Below are 21,681 nucleotides of genomic sequence, written 5' to 3'. Positions count from 1 at the left end.
GGCTGGACTTGATGATCTTTGAGGTCTCTTTCAGCCCTAACATCTATGAAATCTATTAAATCTATGATGAGGAGCCAACATTCGTATACAAAATCTGGAAACATGAAAGCAGCCTCCTTTAGCAACTGTGTGCCAGTGGATTCTTACAGCTTGGGGGGACATTAAATCTGAAACTTTCACATTCCTTCAAAAAATGCGGGTTCAATAATTCTATGGAAGGTGAGGAGGATGATATTCTGTGGCATGATGAAGATCAAACACTGAAGACATAGAAACATCCGATGCCAAGGATCCATATGACGATCAGATTACTAACCATTTAGATTGGGACCAACTGTTTGGGGCTGACAGTTCTGACAGTGAAAGCGAATGAAGGATTTATTCTTGCATTGTTAATTCTTAATATTTTTTTAAATGTTTAAATTCATTAAATGAGGGATTTTTAAATGTTGTTATTATGAGGAATTATCATTGTTACATGAAGGATTTTTAAATGTTATTTGACTGTAAGTTGTGGTGACTGGTGCCATTTGCTGCTGGTGGTGCTAATCATGGCAGCGATTGTTCAATTGATCATTCCTGATCTGTGCTGATTGTGTGTAACCCACGGTGATTAGTGCTGATTGTGTTAATCGGGCCAGCAACTGTTTGTTCTTGTCTCTGAATAAAATGAGGGTCAACTTATTCACCATTCCTATAAAACTTCTAACTTTTTGCATTGACCTATACGGCGTATCGACATACACCATGAAATTTCAGTACTCCTGTAGTTACACAGATATAAGAGGTGGTTGGTGTTGTCCCCCCTCTTCCCCCCCCCACCTCCCCATGAATTAGCATGGGGGAAAAAGCCCCTCATCTTATATTAACATACGAAGTAGAGAGGGTAGAAGGCAGCTGCTGTGGCTCTGAGACCTGGCCCTGAGTAGCCTTCTGCCCCTCCCCTCTGTTTCCCCTTTGCAGCCTCTGTCCCCCCTTCAGTCCAACTTGCTGACAGGCACAGCTCAGCTCCAGCTGGGGCCATCTCTCCCTGCATGGAGCACGTGGAAAATCCTTCCCCTGCCTCACCAATCAGCAGCACTGACACTGCTGCATGGCCAGGCAAGGGGCTATACTGTGCTCAGAGAGGAAGCAGCCCAAGCAGCATCTGACACTAAAGGTGGGGGGGAAGGGGAAGAGACAGAGCCTGGGAGGAGTTTGGGGGCAATAGACAGAAACTGAGGGAATAAGGGGAGGGGCAGAAGCTGGGGGGACCTGAGAGGGGGCGTGCAGGTGTCAGGGGAGCAGGAAGGTGGGTGGGGCAGAGGGCAAATGATGCACCTGACTCCTCTTGTCCCCTCCCACAAGCAACTGCTTTCCCTGCTGTAGGAAAGGAACAGGGAGGAATTCAGGACAGCTCTCCCATACTTACATTCTATAACTGGAAAAATTATAACATTTATAAATTTTCCATATATAGAACCTAATTATGTGGGGTTGTCTTATATTTAGAGAGTCGTCTTGTATTCAAGTAAATATTGTATTATCTTTCTAAAACTGTAAAGAATAAAGACCCCCTACTCAATGCTATGAAGGAGGAGAGACTTTTTTCAAAACACCTCATCATTTGCAATGAAATTTACACAAACTAATACAGTAGCTATGGGGTTTTCAACCTTTTTGAATCATTGTACCCCCACAGTGGCTGGATGCAGAGCAGTGTATCCCTGGCTGCTTGGGTGGGGGGAAGGTGTACAGCTGAACACGGAGAGCGGGGTGGTGCGTGGTGGAACACAGAGCGCTTTCCCCACCCCTCAGGGCCGGGCAGGTGGTACCTGCAGTGCAGCATGTGATGCTGTGTGGCAGTGCACCATCCCCGCCTGCCTGTGCATGCCCCCTAGGACCTTCTCAAGTTGACAACCCCTGTAGTAGCTTATTGTAAATTGAGATTAGGGATGTCTAAATACAAATGTTAATACTGCCTTAAGCCCCTAATTAGGGTCTGGGTGAAACAGCTATGTTTCGTTTCAGATTTGGCCGTTTTGGAGGACAGTGATTAGTTTCAGTGTTTCAGATCACTTCCATTTTGATTCAGCCAAATATGTTTTGGAGTTTGATGGTTTCATTCAGTTTTGGAGATGTTTCGGAGCCTTCCGTTTTGTTTTGTATTTGGTGTTTCGGGTGCCGAAACACCTCCAAAACAAAATGGCTGCTGAAATTTTGCACAGCCCTACCCCAAATATAACTGAATAATCTTAGCAGAATTTTCTGGGGCGAGTGCATCTTTTTATTTTTTTTCTCTGATGATCCTTTTTTACATTAAGCAGTTTTCCTTATTTTCTTATTTTCTTGTGTTTTATTTGTAGTCTTATTCATTTTCCTGTGCTTGCTTTATTTTGTCTCTCGCTAGCTTTCTATAGGGTAAATTACCCAACTGGTATGGGAATATATGAACAACATGAGAAACCAGCTTCAAATTACAGTAATCTTTGTAATAGAATCAGGATAAATGACTTGTCGGGTAAGAGAGAGCACCACCTGGTTCTAGCATTCAAAATGCAGCAAACAATCTGTTTGCAATATTGGCTTTCCCAGGGAATTTATAGTAAAGTAAACTTGGGATTAATCATTTATGGAATCTAAGTTTTCAACAGACACCTGTCACAGAACATAACTTTTTATCAGGTGAAATTTCTAACTATCGGCATGTTTTATTACAGTGATGTGGGTTTGGCTGCAGCTACTGTGTCGCTTCCTTTCTAAATTTTAATTTTTGTATAAATCTTGGGTACATGCCTATTAACTTGGGGATGAAAGCTGACTGCAGGGATGTAACCCAGATTAGTTTATAATTTTGAAACATTTTGAAAACTGACTTTAAAAGGGTCTTCTACAGCTTTTGAAATAAGATGGTGAACATGAACAGTGTCTACACAATTTCCACGTAATTTTGAAATTATATACAATTTGAAATACAGTACATAACTGAAGTGCTTCAAAAACTGACCATTGAGTAAACCTACAAACTTAATTTTTATTGGATTATATTAAATTACATCTCTTAGCATTCAGAATTTTAATCAAATTGCCATTTGATAACATTGGTTTAGTTTGGGGAGCAAAGATGCTTTAAAAATGACAATGAATTAACAAAAGCAAAAACAGAATACTACACCCTAATTTATAAAAAGAAAGCATTGCATCATAAACCTTGAATGCCACTTCATGAAATTAGAGTTCAAACGCACAATGATTTCTTTAATCTAATTCTGCAGCAGGTTGTCTGAATCTTATGCAGCTTTATAAAACGTGGTTTTTTTCTTTGTCAAAACTTATGTTGTTTAATAATAAAATACAAAAACATGAACGAGTACAGGATTTCACTTCTACTTTGTAGCTGTCTGTAAAATAACAGAATGGATTTTTTTTCTGACTTGTCGAAGCTTTCATATGCTTTACTGTGTTGTACATTTTTATTTAGGAAGTGTTCAATAGATGATCATTGCTTCACTTCATGTTCACTAGTTTACACCATGAGTATCAAACTCATCAGGTCATGTGGGCCAAATGAGGGGTGCAGGGCTAGTCCGTGGTCTAGATTGGGACCTCAGACTGTCCCCATACACCAGAACCAGCACACAGGGCCACTCTGGTGCAGATTCCATGTGCATCATATGTGCTATCTTAAGCCTCATATGCTGCATACAATGTGCACCCTGGATCCTCCCCCACTAGGGTGACAGCTGATTTGCAGGCCCAGTCTGAGGTATGCCTCATATGGCATGTGGGTCCAGTCCAAGACCCACAGACAGCACTGCACTGTATCTCTATCACCCTTGGTTTAGCTGCCAAATTTCAGTCTGTATGGGGCTCACAAACATTTTGCATATTTATAATGATTAATTCTTGAATGCTGCTTTTTTCCAGCTCTGCCCTTGTATGGTATTTTAAACAAAGGAAAATAGTAGAAATTATACTCTGGCTTTAATTTTGGGGTGAATAATTAAATGAACATGTTGCTTTCTCTCCCTGCTGTCATATTCCAGAAAGGTCTTGATCTAGTAGGAGATTGTATAATATACAGGATTTACCACTATGTAATCCTAATCATTGATAGGTTCTTCTAGGCCAATCACAATACAGGTTAACAATTTTGAGTGAATGTGAATCCACCATATGGTTTAATTAGTTTCCAGTTGTAATCAAGGTAGATTATTCCTGTGAGTGGAATTCTACGTCCTGGAAAAAGATTATAAAAAATGGTGAGACAACGTTTTGATTTTCACGTTTATAGCTTTATTTCTATATGAAACAGGGGTCAGGCAATTTTAGTGGCAAAAACAGTCTGCCAGAGTTTTAGGGTTTTATTTTCATCTTTTCAGGCTTTGATTTCCTCCTGTAAACTGCACTTATCTGAGTAGATTTAATGTGGAAAATGGTAGGGAAAAGGACAGGACACTAGAATAAGGGTTAGTATCTTTTAATAATATTTCATTCATGTTTGCATTTTTTCTGAAGACATGCTTGGATAATGTAACAGCTGAAATATTAAATCTTAAAACTGGGCTCTGTGGTGTTGAAAATGTTGGACATTTATTCAAGATTTGGCATGTTGCTTTCTAACTTGTTTTCTTTGGTGCCCCTTTTAGTTAGCTGTATAAGCTAACCCTAGTTCTTATTTGTTATTACTCTAGCTTTGAATGGGAGAATGCTGTGATATACTTCAGTTTAGGTTGTTCTTTCAGGCTAAGCACAGTTGGGCATACTAGGTTTTTGTGAGTAGAATTGGACAACATTTTTTGTGATGTCATCACCAAAAAAAAAAAAGTTTGAAACAGCCAAAATACTTGAGATTTTGGGTAGAATGACAGCGAGGCATCAGTCAAAAATGGGGGGAAAGTTTATGGAAATATCAAAACTGTTCACTTTGGCACTGATAAAAAAAAATCAAAACATTTAATTTTGTTAGTCATAGGACCTGTGAATATAACAAAATTGAGCAGGAAGGGGCTACTAGATGGTAAGGGTGATGTGATGGTCATCCTCTGTGAGCTAGAGCAGGAATTGAAATGCAGGGCACCTGCTTTCCAGGTAATTTTTGTAGCCGCAAGACTAGACTTGTTCTCCCTGACCAGCAGATATGTGTACAGTGTGAAATATGCTGAGACCTAGTTTAGAGCTCCTTTATAGCCTAGGCATACTTCTAATAGGGGTGAGAGAAGTAGGGGGAGATTTGCAAAATGTCAGTGTGGAAAAGACCTCACGAAGTCATCCAGTTTTGTGCTCAGGACAGGGTCTTCCCCCACTAAACCATTCTAGCCAAGTGTCTGTCTAACCTGCTTTTGAAAATTTCCAGGGTTGGAGATTTCCAGCTTCTCTAAGTAGCTTGTTGCAATGGTTGACTAACCTCATAGTCGAAGTTTTTTTCCTCTGCTGCATTTTGAGGCCATTGCTAATTTTTTTGTCTTTGTACTCTTTCTTACAGAAAAAGGGTTATTTCCATCATCTTTATAATCTCCCTTCAGCTATTTGAAGACTATTGTCAAATCTTGCTCTTGTACCCTTGTTCTTTTAACCTTTCTTTGTCACTTGGCTATCAGTTGTGGGTGGGTAGACCCATGTATCTTACCTCTTCTTTCTGTTACATGAATGACTTTTGTCCCCTGTGAATTTAGTCTTTGTTTTCAAATTTCCTCTTCCTTTATTTTTCAAAGTGGCTAAAATGCCTAAAATGAAAAGGAAACATGCAATTTCAGGTTGAGCAAGATGTTTCCTTTAACCTGAAACCAGCTTTTTACTTATTGAAATTTAAAAAAAAATCCCTTTTTATGGTCACAAAATGAGTCCCCCCTCTGCCCCCAGTTTGATGGCTGAACTATAACAGCATGGCTGTGTTTTGGAGCTGTTTTAGGAAGTAGTAGTTTTTTGTTTTGTTTTTTTTTAGTGGAAAGCTTTTTAGCCATTAAGTCAGACTTGAGCCTCTCCCCCAGCGTGGTGCCACGCTTCTCTAGAAATCATTTTTGGAAACAAAGATTCTTATTAGATGCAGTGATTAAAGGTTCTGTGGCACTCTTGTGACTAGTATGGGGGTTTTGCTCTCATCCTAACATATCTGGTAAAGACAATCATATTCTGTATGAATTTTCCTGTATTATTATTTGTGTTCGGCATCTTAACTTGATGGTGTTAATTTTAATTATTTATTACACTATAACGCAGAGAGAGAGACAGCAAGCTGTGTTTTGAGCAATTAGTGATCCATATATAAGAATAATTTGTAACTTGGCAGAATCTTAAACTTTGAAAAAGGTACTAGACAAATCTATAACTGAAGTTGTCTGTTAGTTCATGAAGCTACATTGGTAAACTGAGTGTCTGTATTCATCAATCTACTTTATTTGTCTGTTCAATACTATTTTTAAGTCTAATATTAAAAATCCATGTTAGAAAAAGTCATCAAATGCTTCACTAATACATATTAATGACTTTCAGTACTTGCAAGCTTTTTGGTTTTTCTTTGCATCTCTGCAGTCTAACTTACATATTTCTAAATGTGGATGTTTTCCACAAACTAGCTAGGGAGGTATTCAGAAACCAAAACCATTTCAAGTTGAGTTTTGGCTCCATGACTTCTTCTGGTGCAGCTTTTTTTGCATCTAACAGGATAGTTCTACAAAAATTTAAAAATCTTTAGTCTCACTATTCAAGTTAACGATGGCATATCCAACTAATTAAGTCCCATAAGTGTATTGATATAAGACAGCCATGTGATATTCTCTGTGATCTGTTTTTCACGTAAGAAAGATGGAGCAGGAGCTATTGTCACTGCTGCTCTCCCAGATGTTCAGGCTTTTTCTCTCAAAATAAAAATGGCCACTCCAGGTTGTTGCGGGGCACCTCGCTGCCCCGCTCCTAGAGAGTGGAAACTGCCAGGGAGAGAGAGCCCTGACAAGATGTAACGAGCACAGCTGTGGGTTGCCCTGGCAACTAATGAGTCAGCTGGCCGGAAAGGGCAGGGCTTGGCCCTCATAAAGCCCAGGGCTGAGGCCAGGCTGGCAGTTCCCTGTTAGCAGCTGGAGAGGCAGGAGCTCACTCAGTCAGGATATAGAGAGATCCCAGATCACAAGTATAGCTCACGAGAGCTCCAGAGGCTGGAGCAATGATGTTGAATTACAGCCAGGAGGCTTATGTTATGGCCCAGTGCCTTGTGTTTTGGTTATAGCCAGGAGGCTTGTGGTTGCTTTAGTGTTGTGTATTACACCGGTGGTTTGGGTGAGGCTATTAGGGGTTGGAGGAGGCCTCATCGGGGACTCACAAGGGAGTGTGAGGACCCTGGTGCCAGTACGGGTGCAACTTACGGGGTGCGTAGATCCCAGCCCCGGAGAGGGGCGTTTTGAGAAGCCCCAGCGCGGGCACGACGAGCCCCAGGAGGGGGCAGTACCAGGAAGTCCGAACGTGGGCATGGTGAGACCCAGGAAGGGGGAGCGCACTTTCGTTGTGCCCAAGCTGGGCTTCTCTAGCCCCAGAGAGGGGGCCCAGCATGGGCACGGCGAGCCCCGAAGAGGGGGAGCGCCTTATTGAGAAGCCTGAGACGGGCATAGCGAGCCCGGTTGAAGGCTATCACAGCGGTAGACCTCAGACAGGGGTAAGGTGCTGTGGTGGGCCCTGACGAAAGGGGTTAGCAGTACGGCACCCCAGGAGCAGGGCAAGGTGCTGCAGTGGTGCGGTGAGCCCGCATAAGAGAGGGTAGCAGTGTGGTGGGCCTAAAGGACCGGAGACCCGCTAGAAAGTCCCATAGCGGGCTACATTATTTTAGAGAAGGCCCAGAGTGGGCTCGACGAGAGTCCCAGTGAGGGGCCGCATATTAGAGAGAGCCCGGAGTGGGCCCAGGGAGAGCCCAGGAGGGGGCATTTCCATAGAGCATACAGAGAAGGCCCAGGAGTGGGCTAGACTACGGAGGAGGCCCGAGGAAGCTGGCGTGTTGACAGATCAACGTCCAGTACATCTGTGAGGCTTGGGGCATGGTATTAGGGGTTGGTAGGAGCCACTTGTAGCCCATAAGGCTAGGGTGCCTGAGAAGCACCCAGAGTACAGGGAGACCCCCGGTGGGTCTGGGAGACCACGGGGACAGAGGTCCCAGCTAACTGTGCCGAGGAGACGTAAGGCAGCCTCCCAACTTAACTTAAGATCGAAGACGTGGTGGGCAAGAGTAGAGGGTGCCCTTGGGCCGAATTGGCATGGAGAGAGGGCCTTAAGGAGATCACGGCCCTCCTATAGGACCCTGCCATGACACAGGTGAAAAATAAATTTGGGATCAACCAGGGTTAAATCACTCCTGAGAGAATTTTTCTTGGGAGAATGAATGTCTGTATGTGCTGGTGGATGAGCTCCACTCAGCGTTTTCCCTTCTTTTTAAACCTAGCTGTTCAAAAGACTCATTTCCCCAAGGTGGTGGTATTCTCATTATTCATAAGTTGCTGAATCCTGTAGTTTACCAAGCTTTCTTTTTCTTTTTTCTTTTGAAACAGACTATTTCAGAGTAGGTATAAGAAGCCTTTCTTTTGTTACCAGAATCAAACAAGAATGAGAGCACCAAACAAATGTTAGTGGCATTATTGTTAATATATACAAGTTTGCATGTCCACATGCACAGCAGTTGTGGCACCAGGTGGAGATCAAGCAGCTCTCTGATTCCCCAGATGCCTGTCCCATAAGTGGTTAGGCAGCTGCACTGGTATGCTTTTAAATGGATAGGGGCCAGCTATGTCCCAGATCAGGGGTCTGGCAGGGGCAGCCCCAGGTCCTGGTTCAGGCACCCATTGTTGGAATCAGAAATCTTTTTGTGACTTGTGTTGTCATTTTATTACACCATACATTGGCTGAAGGTGTGGCATGTTGGAGTTTATCATGTAGCATCTGAACCTTCTGAACAGCATCATTAGATCTTTACTTACCTTGTACTTCTGGGGGTTTTTTTTAAATTTCATTAGAAAGAACCCTCCTCCAGTGGAAGTGATTCTAACTATCGGTCTGTGATTTAGTATTGATTTACTGGAAAGATATCCTATTTAATAATTGTGTAATATTATTAATGATAATGTTAATCACAATATTAATAATGCAATAAATGCAATGTCTGCAAGGCCCTTGGATTTATCTCCCCTCCTCTCCTTTTCCACTTCCTCTCCTAATATAAACTTTGTAAATACTTGAAAGGTATGGAAACCTTCCCTATTTTGAATTCTGCATGGATGTCATCTCCATTAATAGAAACATCCAGTTCTTCTTTTCTGTGACTTCATGGCTAGGGACAGAAATTATATATAGACTAGTATAAGTGATCGGAAACCAGTTCAATCTGTAACACGACAGAGAAGTTCAGTGTATGTAACCCGCTTTCAAAATGATTAAAACCGATTTAAGATTAACCTTTATATTTGTGATAGAATATTTGATTTGTCAAAGATCCCTAGGTGATAAAACAGAGTATTCTTAATGCTAAGAACGAAGTAAAGAGTTACTGATTTAGAAGCTTGTGGAACAGGACTTAAAAAAGTACCTATAGTCTGATAACATGGGTGATCAAGAGGAAAGAGAAGAAGAAAAGGATACCATGTAATTCTGATTAATTTACCAGGAGGAAGGGGCAGAGGGGAGAGAAGAAAATGTACTTTATTTATGGCAACTACTAAAGAATGCACCTTTTGGCTTATCCTGTTTTGCAGAGCTTCAAATTGTACGGTATTGGTGTATACAACGTCTACTTTTTTGTATGTTTTTTTTTTTTCTTTTCTCTCTCAGCTCTTAATCTTTTTTCTTGATTTAGTCAATTTTAATTAAAGTGTATTGAGGTAAAGTCATTATGGTACATCCTTGAAAGGATGACAACTTTTTAAAACCTCTTATAAGAACTTACTGGGGGAGGGGCGAAAGAAATTAGTACCTATTCTGGAGTATGTGTTTAAGACAGCCCTCTAAAATGGTATCTCTTTATTTTGATCTCTGTCAGTAAGGCACAGCCTAGAGGAATGGCAAGAGTAGGAGAACAGACTATATATAATACTCAACCTCTACAAAGCAATTATTCTTGTGAAAACTGCTGCAACTATTGGAAATTCAGCTGGTTATAACACTGCAATCACTACACAAAGCAAATGAGTCATTACCTTAAACAATTTTGTGCCAGTAATACATATTATGTATCTATATTCTTACAAAAGGAGAGCTCTTTCAAATTCTTCCTGTCCTTTACATATGGAAGCCTCCTATTTTAAACCTTTTCTCAAAAGAAAGTATGAATCTCTCATACCCACTCAGCATAAATCTGAAAAGCATAATGTTGTTGGTTCATCTTTTGAAGATCTGAAAACCAGAATCTCTTTACCAAAAAGAAAAACAGTTTATTTTAATAGAGAAGGTGCTATATCTGAGACAGGGATATCATTCCAGATTGGTTAAATGATAAATATTTTTTTCTGTGCAGTCGTTGAAATTGGCATTAAAACTGACAGATAATGTAAACACTTGCTAAGGGCAAGATAAAGCTTTTGTAACTGTAATGTGTAAATCAAAATATGAGTATAAATAAGTAGGCAAACTCATTAAGTGGATATACAAAAATACATTTATGAAAGGCTCATGAGATTATTGCTAGCAAAATAGCTTTATTATTCTCTGATTTGTTTATGGGGAGACTATGAAATATTTTATAAAGCACTTACAAGGTTAGTGAAAGTACATTTCGGTTAAATACTCTCCCTCTCCCTTCTCTGACATCCTTCATTCCATCCCCTCCACGATCCATTCTCTCCCCTTTTTTCTCTTCTTTCCCCTTCCCTTCTTCCATTCACTGTCAGGAAGGGCCGCCTCAGAAGAGCCATTTCAGCTCAGCCCGGCACCGTCAAAGACTAGTGGAACCAGCAGCTACAAAAGTGAGTGTATATATTAAAGGAGAGCTTTAAAAATGAACTGATGTACCAACAGAATATTTGAAGTGGTAGCAAAGAAACAGTGTATGTTTTTGATAGAAATATCAGCTGCTATGACTCACATAATTATCTTATAAGATCTATCCGCGTATAACTGTTGCAACTTTTAAAAATTGTCTACAAGCTTTCTGACCCATCTTTTAGATCTACAGTATATGTGCAAACTTATGAAAAACAAAACTTATAGGTAATGTTGCTTTGTTTGTTGCTTTGCTTATGTGTTCTGTTTAATTAATCTACTTTTCACAATTCATAAATTGTATTCACAAATGTGACGCATCATTCATGTATCTTAAAATATTTTAAATTACATTTTTTGGCTTTTTACTGCCACCAAAAAAAAAACATACAGGGGCAAGGATACAAAGCGTTGCACGTTACACAAAGCTTATGGTCCCCTCTCTTGTTATCTTAGCTTATTATACCCTCACTTCATACTTGGCATCATTCATGCCACATACAAATATTATACTTGAGAGAGAGGATATGACCTGTCATTTAGATCATTCAGTGTCTGCTGAAGTGAGCTTGAGCTCATGAAAGCTTATGCTATACATCTCTGATTTAGTTTGTCTATAAAGTGCAGATCGACCCTGACTTCAGGCTAACATGCCTGGTGGCCTATCTGTCATTTGTCTTTCAGACCACTGGTGTATAAATTGCACTTATTAAACGTACTCTTAAATGTTGTGACTATAATTAGTTGTGTTGCTTGATGGTGTCATTTTAACACATTATAGCATTTAGTTCCTTTTTATATGACTGCAGGTTTTTGAAAGACGAAGGGTTTTGGGGGTTTTAAGGCTAAAAATGAGTAGAATTTTTAAATTTTAGGAACATTGCTGTAATCTAAATATGCTTGATTTTAGTAAGTTTTCACAGAAAGTTACTATTGCATACTTGCTTGGTGTCTTGCTTTAGAAATTTAACTAACTTGAAGGGTGACCAAAGAATTTGTTCACTGGAATTTTCTGTAGATAACAAATTTGAACAACAAATGAACAAAGGTAAAGCCTGGTGAAGAAGATGCTGTAAGAATAATAATCCAAAGGACATGATAAAGTAGTTATTTATGAAGCTAGCAAAGGCAACCATCAAATTGAAAATCAATTTGATACAGGACCTGGTGGTTAAGGGGGAGACAGACAAGAGAGAGTGTTTAGATTATTTTCAAAATTTTGTGGTGTTTCAATACATAATAGCAATAAAGCTTTATTCCAGATGAGCTGTCAGTATAAATTGGGAGCACCTGTTGGCAATGGTCAAGAGGATTACTCTGAAATGTTGTTAGTTTGAAGAAAACATTGATACTGCTGTGCACCAAATACCAGCCTCCAAATGAACTGACTGTAGAGAGAGAACAGTACAACGATAGTGGATTTATATTTACTTTTATAAATAACTTGGAAATAATTCCAGATTGAGTGCCCTTCACAATTAATTACACTGTGTGCCACCATGGTAGTAGCCATTACAGCCCCTTTGTAATTCTTAACAATATCTATAATGTCTACTAATAAAGGTGGAACATAGGAAATAGATTCCCAAGCAGATGCAGTGTGTCCTGGAGCTATAGGATTCACAAGCAGATATTTACTTCTCAAGCTACTGAAAATCTTTTAGGGTTATGCTTTCATTTACATCTCAATAAAAAATGCTGGTAACTTTGAAGTCTAGAGAGAGGTGGTTGTTGTTGTTGTCGTTATTATTGAACAAAGTTTTGCTAGCTGTTAGTTCCTGATCTGTAAGGTCTTAAATGGATGAGAAGTTATGGCAACCAGCCTTCCATAGTGGAAAAGAAGCTAGACTGTTTGTTAAGCTACTACTAGATTCATATTTACATAAATCTCTGATCTTCCTAAACCTTCGCTGACATGCAAAGAATTTCTGAATGGTACTTTACATATATTGGGCCTAGGAGGCAACTGTCTTTCTGGATCATGATGTATACATGAGAGGTCCCCAGGGCCTTTGACATTTATGCCTAAACAGGAGTATGGGGGAGTGGAGGCTACCTAGACCTTCCATCCCCCTGTTAGACCACTGAGACAGAATCCAAAGGCCAAACTAGACATTTGGTACTTCAGTGGCTTTAGTTATATGTCCAGGAATCAAACCTGTCTCCAGCATGGCAGAAAAGGATTTTGACACTGAACCACAACAGCAGGTGTACTGGGCCTAACTCAAAAGGTAAAACAATATTACTTAGCTTAATGGGGAAGTATAAAGAAGAGGTGAGAGGCTGCCAGTGACACTTAAGAACAGGGGCGGGCAAAATACAGCCTGCAGGCTGGATCCAGGTCATGGAGGGACTTTCTGGCCTGCAGAAAGTCCCACCTGGCCCAAGCATCGTCTGGCCTCTGTGGTGTGTCCTACCACCTCTAGGCACACAGTGGGGCTGGGGTGGCTCTGTGGCTGGACTCCAGCCTTGTCCCCATGGGGACTGGCAGGACCTGCGTGCACAGCCCCAGCCTTGGCCCTGGCCCATGCCTGTTGTGGACCCACCTTGCAGGGCAGGTCAGAGCTGGGGCTGTGCACTCAGCTGCTGTTAGGCACTGGTGGTGGTGAGGAGCCACATAACTTGTGGGCTCCGGGCTGTTACGGGGCAGGTGGTGGAGGGGGGTGCTGTATATTTAACACCTCTGTTCTAGATGTATGAATTAATTCCGTGTATATTTGTACTTTTTAATGAAAATAGCCTTCTCCAAAGTGTGCAAGGATTTTTCTCTATCCAAGAGTCTTAGGTTTCCCTAGCATGCTGGCAGGAATGCTGGAAGCCAGTAGGTCAAGCTGGACTGCTGGATAGTTCATGTGTACTAGGCTTGGGACTGGCAAAAATTTTATGTAAAAGTTTCTAGTGTGGAAACAGCTAAGATTAAGTCACTTTTTCTCTTGCTTAAGAACTAATAGAGCCGCACGTTCTTTTCTACTTCTCTTTAGCTTTTCCTTTCATATTGATTAGATCTACCAATTAAGTGAGGATATTTGTCCTGCAAGTATTGTATCCTGTCTCATCTGTTGTTAGACCTTTCTTTCTCTGGAGGCACTGAGGTTAGTTGAGATGGAAATCTTACAAGTCATATAGAAAGTTACTTCTGTTACCTTTAATTCTCCTCTATTAATTATTAAATGTCTTGGCATACATGAATGCAAAAGAAAAAAATGGATTGAAAGACAGAATCACATACCCTTCATTTAAAATGCTACACCTTATTAACACAATATAATCAAGACTACCAGTGAGAGGTCAACAGGAATTTAAAAAATAAAATAAACAATATAGTTGCTGATTTGATTTACTGTAATTTGACTTAAATCTATCTATCTACTGTGTTGGGTAATGAGGGAAAAGAAACTGGCTGTAAAATGGCAATGAATTGAAAGGTTTTCTGGATCCTAATCTTCAGCTTGCCTAAAATGTTGGTCTTCTAAACAAAAACTATAAAATACACTTGACTTCATGGCTAGCAGATAGAGGGGGAAAAACAAGTTAGGGTATACATTTAAAGAAAGGATTTATTACTGGTTTGTTTACTTTCAGTAGGAGGAAAGATGATGTGCATCCATCCGCTGTTGTTCTTTTTAGCTAAGGACCTAGGTATGAGTAAACTGAGAATGGTTTTAAATTCTGTCCAGTAACGAGTATAAATAAGAAACTTTAGATCCTGACTAAATTGATACGTCACAACTGTGTTTACATATTTATGAAAGTAAGAGTCCTCATTGTCCAGAATCAATCATAAGTTCAAAACATAGTCTTCTCTTTCACTTGATATTCTATTATTTTTTGTTTAACATTTGCTTGCCATGTTGGTGAGGTAATGGTATTTTTGTAATTAACTTTTAACTAGCTTTTTGTTATAAATTCCCTTTGTTTGTGTATTCCTAAACACTCCCTTCAACTTAGAAATGGTCCAGGCCTCCAAAATATTATGAAGTTTTAGTCAGCAGAAAACTTTTTCAGGAAGCTTGATGCTAAGCAGGTAATTCATCCTCCATGGATACTCATGACTGTTTAAATTCAGAATGTTTTTCTCTTTAATAGTTTCTTCAGGTCCTTTTTGAAGTTCTGTTCCAAAAATCTCTTCTCCCAGGGATTTCAAAGTAAATTTATCTTGGACCAAATATAGATTTAGTTTTGAAAAGTCAGTAATTTATTTGAAACTCATTTCTGGGCAACCCTACTGAGATATTATGGGTAAAACTTCCTTGAGATTTCCTATATGAACTTTGAAATGTTCTTATTAGAAAATGAACTAAGGCATAGAGCTAAACAACTGGCTAACATTTAGAAGTTGTAATTGAGCCTGAAGCATGTCCTGTGTAAGCCTGGACTAGTTGCTTTTCTACAAGGCCTACAACGTTTTCAGTGGTGTAACAGATGGTAGGGTGCATTTTGGGAACACTGGTTGAAAAGGTGCTATAAAAAGTGCAAAGTGGTGGTTCTAGCTGTTGAAGGAAGAATCCTGAACAGAATGTGTGTATTTGTAAACATTTAAGAGCCAGTATATTCAAAGTTAAGGCTATATTTAAGATGAGGGAATGAGTAAAAGCAGTAGGCATAGCAGAGGATCTGGAAGGGTGGTGTTTACCATGTCTTCTGCAATGAGGATGAAAGCACTGGGGAGCAGAGGGAAGTGGCTCCATACTGAAGCTGCTTTTAGCCTAGTCCTGCTGAACTATAGGTACAGATAAGTGAATCAATGGCCATTTGCCAACACTGTCAGCATCTGCCAGCCATCCACCCACAAATGTGACAGGTAGTCAGGGGAAAAGGGTAGGGACATTATGAAGAAGGGAGCAGCAGTGTTGCAGGTATGTGGAGTAGAGATTTGAGAAGATAGTGGAGGAAGGGGTGGCAGTGGTAAGAACACTATTCCTTGAGGTTTACAATAGCTAAAAAGTATCAGGACACTAGAAAGGGGCACTTCAAAGGTCTATGGAAGAAAACCACCTTTCAGCTTATGTGGAGCACCATACACGTATAGTAAAGACCCTTCTTAGAAACAGGCCTTATTTTTTGCCTAAAAATAAGGCTGAACTGCTCTAAAATGGGCTAGTGATGTATCTTAGTATTCTTCAGTTACCTTTAGTTTTGATGGGGATCTACTGTTTGCCCTAAAATTTAATTTTTTTCCCACACTGTTGTGCCTTCCCAGAAAAATCATGAGGTTCTATTAAATTGAATGATAAAAATACCAATTAAAATGTTGAATTTGAAGTTTAAACAAAAACAATTTTTTGAGCTTTAATTGCATATCGGTCAGGAAATTGTTCCAATAACAAGTGCAACTCAGCCTTTTCAACAGAAAAACTGATATTCTAGTGTCTGCTGAAAGCCAGCATAAAATCTTCTATGTAGATTATGAAACAGTGAATCTCTGCAGTTCACAAGCTTTTTTCTTAATGGCCATCCCAGAAACTTGCCTCTGCACTCTCATTCAAAAATAGCTGAAGACTTCACCCATTTTGGTTGTTGTTGGTGTTAAGAGCCCCTGGCCAGACTTATCTGATTCAAATCCTGAATTCTACTTCTTCAGATAAGTGCACCAACATCTAAATCCATTTTAGCTTCCTGTCTTTGGTATATAGAGTTGATAGTTGGGAGAGCCCCAAAGCTGAGTGGAACTGCCTCCATATGAAGGCATTTAGTCATCTCTGGTGGCTGTCTTGATCTTGACAACAAAGAACACCCTCCTTGGTGCCAAAGCACCTGCTGTTGGACCTTTCTCTTGATGTAGGGTAACTTCCTTCGAGTTCAGATGGCCTCAGTCAGGCTGTTGCAATTCTGAACAATATATATGCTGATGTAAGTGACATAGAATACATTTAATTGTCTTCCACGCTGGTAGTTAGATAATGGAATGCCCATTTAAGAACAGCTATCAACTGAATACTTTTCATAATGCGTTGTGGAGAAATAGCCTTTTATCATAATCTTGGATTGGAAAAAATAAGACTGCTTGGCTCATGCAGGCATGATGCTCCAGGTATCTGTTTGGTAAAGTTGTACAAATGCTGATGTTGGTTCCCTTGCAAGCATCTGTGAGATCTTCCATCCCTAATGAACAAAGCCCAGACACATCCTTGGCTTTACTGCAATGTGTTGCTGGTGTAGTTTTTTTCCAATTGCAAAATGTTGAAAAACAATACTGGGTTTTATATTTAAGCTGAACAGTTGTATGACCAGCTGGCGCTATGTCTTGCATGTATTTATCATAAAGTACTTAGCACTTTTGAAGTATAAGGATGAGAATATTTATGTTGATAGTAGCTGGAATTCTATATGACCTATATGTTTTTCTAATGTTTGGCTGTGTTTACTAGTCTCCCACCCGTGCAATGATATGGTACATTGCCAATAGGTGAAATAGTGTGCAACAGGAAGTGAGGATGGAGCGTGAGTTTTCTAACACAGAGTGTTAGACTAAATGATTTCGTGTACTGTGAAATGGAAAATTCAATCATAATTTTCCACACTTTTTAGTTAAGAAACATGGTTATTTTCCAATAAGTCAGATGAACAAAATACAGGGTTTTTATAAAATCCTTGTGTACAGCCTAAGTTATTAAAGTTTAAAAGTGCACAAGGACTTTATGAAGACCCTGTATAGAATGTGATATCACAGGTAGCAAATCTAACCAATATTCCTTGTCTTATTAGTAATTTATTTTATCTTGTTTTTTTTACTGAGAGTTCTTTTAAAAAGATGACATTAAAATAAAGGCAACAAAATGGTTATAACATGTCCTGAGCACACACTAAGATTTACTGTGCTCATGTCGATAAGTAGCAAAAATCCTTCCTTTTGAAAGGGGTTTATACTTTTGATTTGAGAGGCTTTCATATTTTGTTAATAGTAGTAGCTGCTGTCTAAGTAATCTTCATTACATTATAGTTGTAAAGAAACAGAGTTCATTTGGATAGCCACTGCTGCTTTCAGCTGAGAACTTGAAATATGATAGAGGATAAAGTTAGCTAATATCATAGGAAGGCCTGAATAATACTTAAGTATTATTTAATACCAGAACATTAGATTTCCTTAAAAACACATGTATGAGCCCCTTTCTAGTTTCAGGATGTGATTTTTTTTTTTTTAAGGCAGATACAGAAGTGTTACCAACTACATTGCATCCATTTTTAGAAATGGCTAATTCAAGTTTAATCAAAGGATAGAGTGCATTTGATTAGGAGGAACTTTTTTTTCTGCTGCCTCTAAGCAATCAGGAACTTATGGTACTTTTTGATTGAAATTGAAAACTGGCCAAAGAAGTTTTGGACCTGCTCTTCTCTTTCATCTTGGTGCATCTGTTCCCCAAATTTTAACACCAGATGATTTTAGGGACATCAACTGAGTACCAAGATAATTCTTAAGAGCAAGCTCAGTGCTCCTTCTGAATCATGTTACATGCCCTTCCATCAAAGGAACTGAGGAAAAAATGTGGTCAACTGATCAACAAAGATCCTTTTTGCTTTCAGAAGGCATCAGTCCAAAATACACTGTTGTGTTACTCCCTAGGTATCAATTTGTTCAAATGCTAAGAAAGCCTTTAAACATATCGTATGCAGAGTGAAACAAATCTAGCTCCCAACTGTTTACTAAATTTGTTTAGTCTGTTATAAATCTTTGTTGCCCCAGGACCCAATTCATCTGTGGTAAGCCACTTATTGATTATTTGAATTGGCCATGTTGTACATAAAGCCATTGATTTTTTTTTGCATGTTTTAGAAAACTACATATATAAAAAGTAAATATCTCTTCCATCCTGTTAATTTCCATTTAAATGGATAATGCCTAGGTTTAAGTAGACTTCTGGGTATTCCCTTCACATTACTTTTCAATACCTCTGGAGCTGATCCACAGATAAATTTCTTCTCTGAAAGGGGCTGTCAGCAGTGACTGTAGTAAAATTAATATGGGGAAGTTAGCTGAAGAAACAAAAAGAAATTGTAGTATAAAATGTATGACACTGAGGAAAGAACCGAAGTGGCCTCTTCATGTTTAAATTGGAACGTAAGTGGCTCTTTCTTCACATCTACATCCTAATAAAATTTGCATTAATTTTCTGCTGGTATGTTTAGCTTGGTTCACCAGTTGATTTATTAACACTGGATGAGAGGAGAAAGTTAAGATTTAGAAAAATATCTTTCATAGAGTTAGGGCCACAGTTCAGATATTTAAATCCCCCCTTGCATCCTTTCTTAAAAAAAAAAAAAAGACATCACGGATACTTGATAGTGCTGTCTATCTATAGATGAAGAAGAAAAGCCACATATGTTAATTCATATATTCAAGCTTTGGAAGCTGGTGTTCCAGTGCTATATGATTTAATTACTTTATCTGCTTACAAACCTCCAAACTAAGCAAAGAAACCTGGTAAGCTAATGAATATATCTATTAATGAGATGGAAGAACACAGGGTCCTTCAAATCCAAGGCAGGAACTATAAGAAATACCAATGCCTTAAGCATCAGAAAACAATAGAGACAGAAGCTTAGAGTAGACATTTATATAATTAGCAAAGGTTGGACTAAATCTATATTACTGAAAACAAGTACAAGATGGGACACTGAGACTCATTACATTAGAATTTCTGAGGAAAAAGCAGAGAAAGATCAAATTATGATAGTTCATAAAGGACAAACCAGAATAAATTTGACCTAAATAAGAACACTTCTGGTTTACAAATAGAAGCCCTAGTCCTCTGGAAGAAAGTGCTAAAAACTCCCCTTTGATGAATCTAGCAGTTTAAAGATATCTAAAGCTGCATGTCCAAAGTTGCTGCTCACTTTTCAAAATCCATGGGTTTTACATAGGAGGAGAAAGATGTTTAATGAGGCAGTTTCTTGATATTAGATCAGCCACATTTAAAAATGGTTTGCATCCTGAGTAATGGATACTTCTTTGTATTTCAAGAGTGAAGTGATTAGAAAATTAAATAAAATGTTCAATCTTCATTTTAGAAGGATGTTTATTGAACATAATGGCTTGATTTATCATTAATCTTATTAAACAGTTTTCTTAATGGCATGTCTATGATTCAATAAATTACTTCCTTGAGACACCAGAATGATCATGTCTATACATGGATGGAAATGCAAGGTCCATCTTTGTCTTTAATTACATTCGACAGCAGTACAGGTAGAATTAAATACAAAGACTTCCCTTTTCTCTCCATGCCAAAACCAACCCCTGCTATGGGGAACTAGATAGGAGAGAGAACTGCGTATTATGAAACCTCGGGCTTATTTCTGTATCATGATGAGCACAATATGTTTACACCTGTTGAGTTCTCTGAATGTCTTCCTACATTCATTCTCATTTAGGGTTGGGTAGTCCAAAGGGGTAGAATTGCCCCGATAAGAATTGCAGAAGATAAAACATTATTTTTCACTTAAAAATGCATTATTGATATTTACTTGAAAAGATTTTTTATGAAGCAATTTGACAGCTAAAAAACCTCAAAGATCAGACTTTTCAATATTTGAAAACCTTGCGACTATTGTTGAAAGATGAAACATTTACTATAGTTCTAAAAGTTATTCTGTATCAACATTAGCTATCTTTTTTTAGCAGTTTATGATCATTGTAGCTCTTATTGATTTCTGAGAATTGGACCCTGACACAAGAAATAAGTCAGTGGGACTGTTTTCTCCACTTCCCCATATAAAGGTATGTAGATCAATATTTTGAATTTACTGTAATTTACTAGTAATAGGTAAATAACTAAAAGATTTTGTATTGTTTCGTGAGTCACCTCTGTGGTGTATATTCTTTTTATTTAAACCCGGTTGTAGGTCAGAATCTTTCCTTTACTAACTGGAAGTGCATAGGTAAGTAATAGTTGATATAACTTTTATATCAATTGTTTTTATATAAATGGGCATCTACAATCTTCTGTGCCTTAAGATTGCTTGGGATAACCTAAATTTCACATACCTGAAGAGACCGTAGGATGTATTGAAATTTAGAATTTGAAATTATTATATACCTAAAAAAAAGCTTTTATACTTTTGCAAATACAGAGAAGATTTTATTATTAGTGTTGTATTATGAATCTACCACTGCTTAATGATTACCATAATTAAATCATTTATACATAGTCCTCATTGCACCTTCAAAGCAATTTAGCAAAGACTTGTACAAATCTCCTTGAACCTATCAAAAACAAAGCTTAATATAGTCATAAGTTTTCAGAACACAGTGGAAGGGGAAACATTTCCTTGTGCAAAAAAAGATTCTGTGGTGCATTTAGCCTACTTCGTGTCACTCCATTTTAACTGGCTTGGGGTTCCTTTGAGGGCAGTAGAGACTAAGGACATGTTGATGTGGTGTCTGTCCTGGTGATTTTTGGCTGCTGGAATACTTCCTTTGTCATAAGCAGCAAACATGAAGAAGATATTGTATGTTGGAGAATTGTCCAGTGATTCTGTGATTCCAGGTCTGGGGGCCACAAAGTTTGGCCTAAAGTTGCCTTTGTGTTCCAGCCCATGCAAACCTCAGTCCTTGATGTTCAGCCAAAACATTTTGATGCCTGGGAGCTGTGGCAGAATGCCATCTGAGTCTGTCCCCAAACTCTGCTGTCAGGCTTATTACCTATCTGACAATTTGGTTACCATGGTCACTGTAGAGGGCAGGCACCCCTTCCTCCATCTGCTTCAGGTAACCCTGAGATGTAACCTGAGCTGGATATATTCCAGAGGGAGGGGGGG

General features: G+C 38.9%; 1 protein-coding gene across 3 annotated transcripts in view; it reads left to right on the top strand.

Moving 5' to 3' along the window:
* Positions 1 to 21,681, top strand: part of MAST4 (microtubule associated serine/threonine kinase family member 4) — a 496,570-nt gene that overhangs the window by 225,091 nt on the left and 249,798 nt on the right. The window contains exon 1 of one of the 3 annotated variants that reach the window (XM_059725122.1): positions 10,780 to 10,910. The exons of the other annotated variants lie outside the window; for them this stretch is intronic. The gene's annotated coding sequence lies outside the window, so the exon portion shown is untranslated. Of the gene's footprint in view, positions 1 to 10,779; positions 10,911 to 21,681 lie in introns of those variants that run through there. 3 annotated transcript variants of the gene reach the window in all.

This window comes from Alligator mississippiensis, chromosome 3, assembly GCF_030867095.1.
Source record: "Alligator mississippiensis isolate rAllMis1 chromosome 3, rAllMis1, whole genome shotgun sequence".
In the NCBI taxonomy this organism is placed as follows: Eukaryota; Metazoa; Chordata; order Crocodylia; family Alligatoridae; genus Alligator; species Alligator mississippiensis.
The sequence above is the reverse complement of the archived record's forward strand: the minus strand, read 5'-3'. Positions and strand labels throughout refer to the sequence as shown.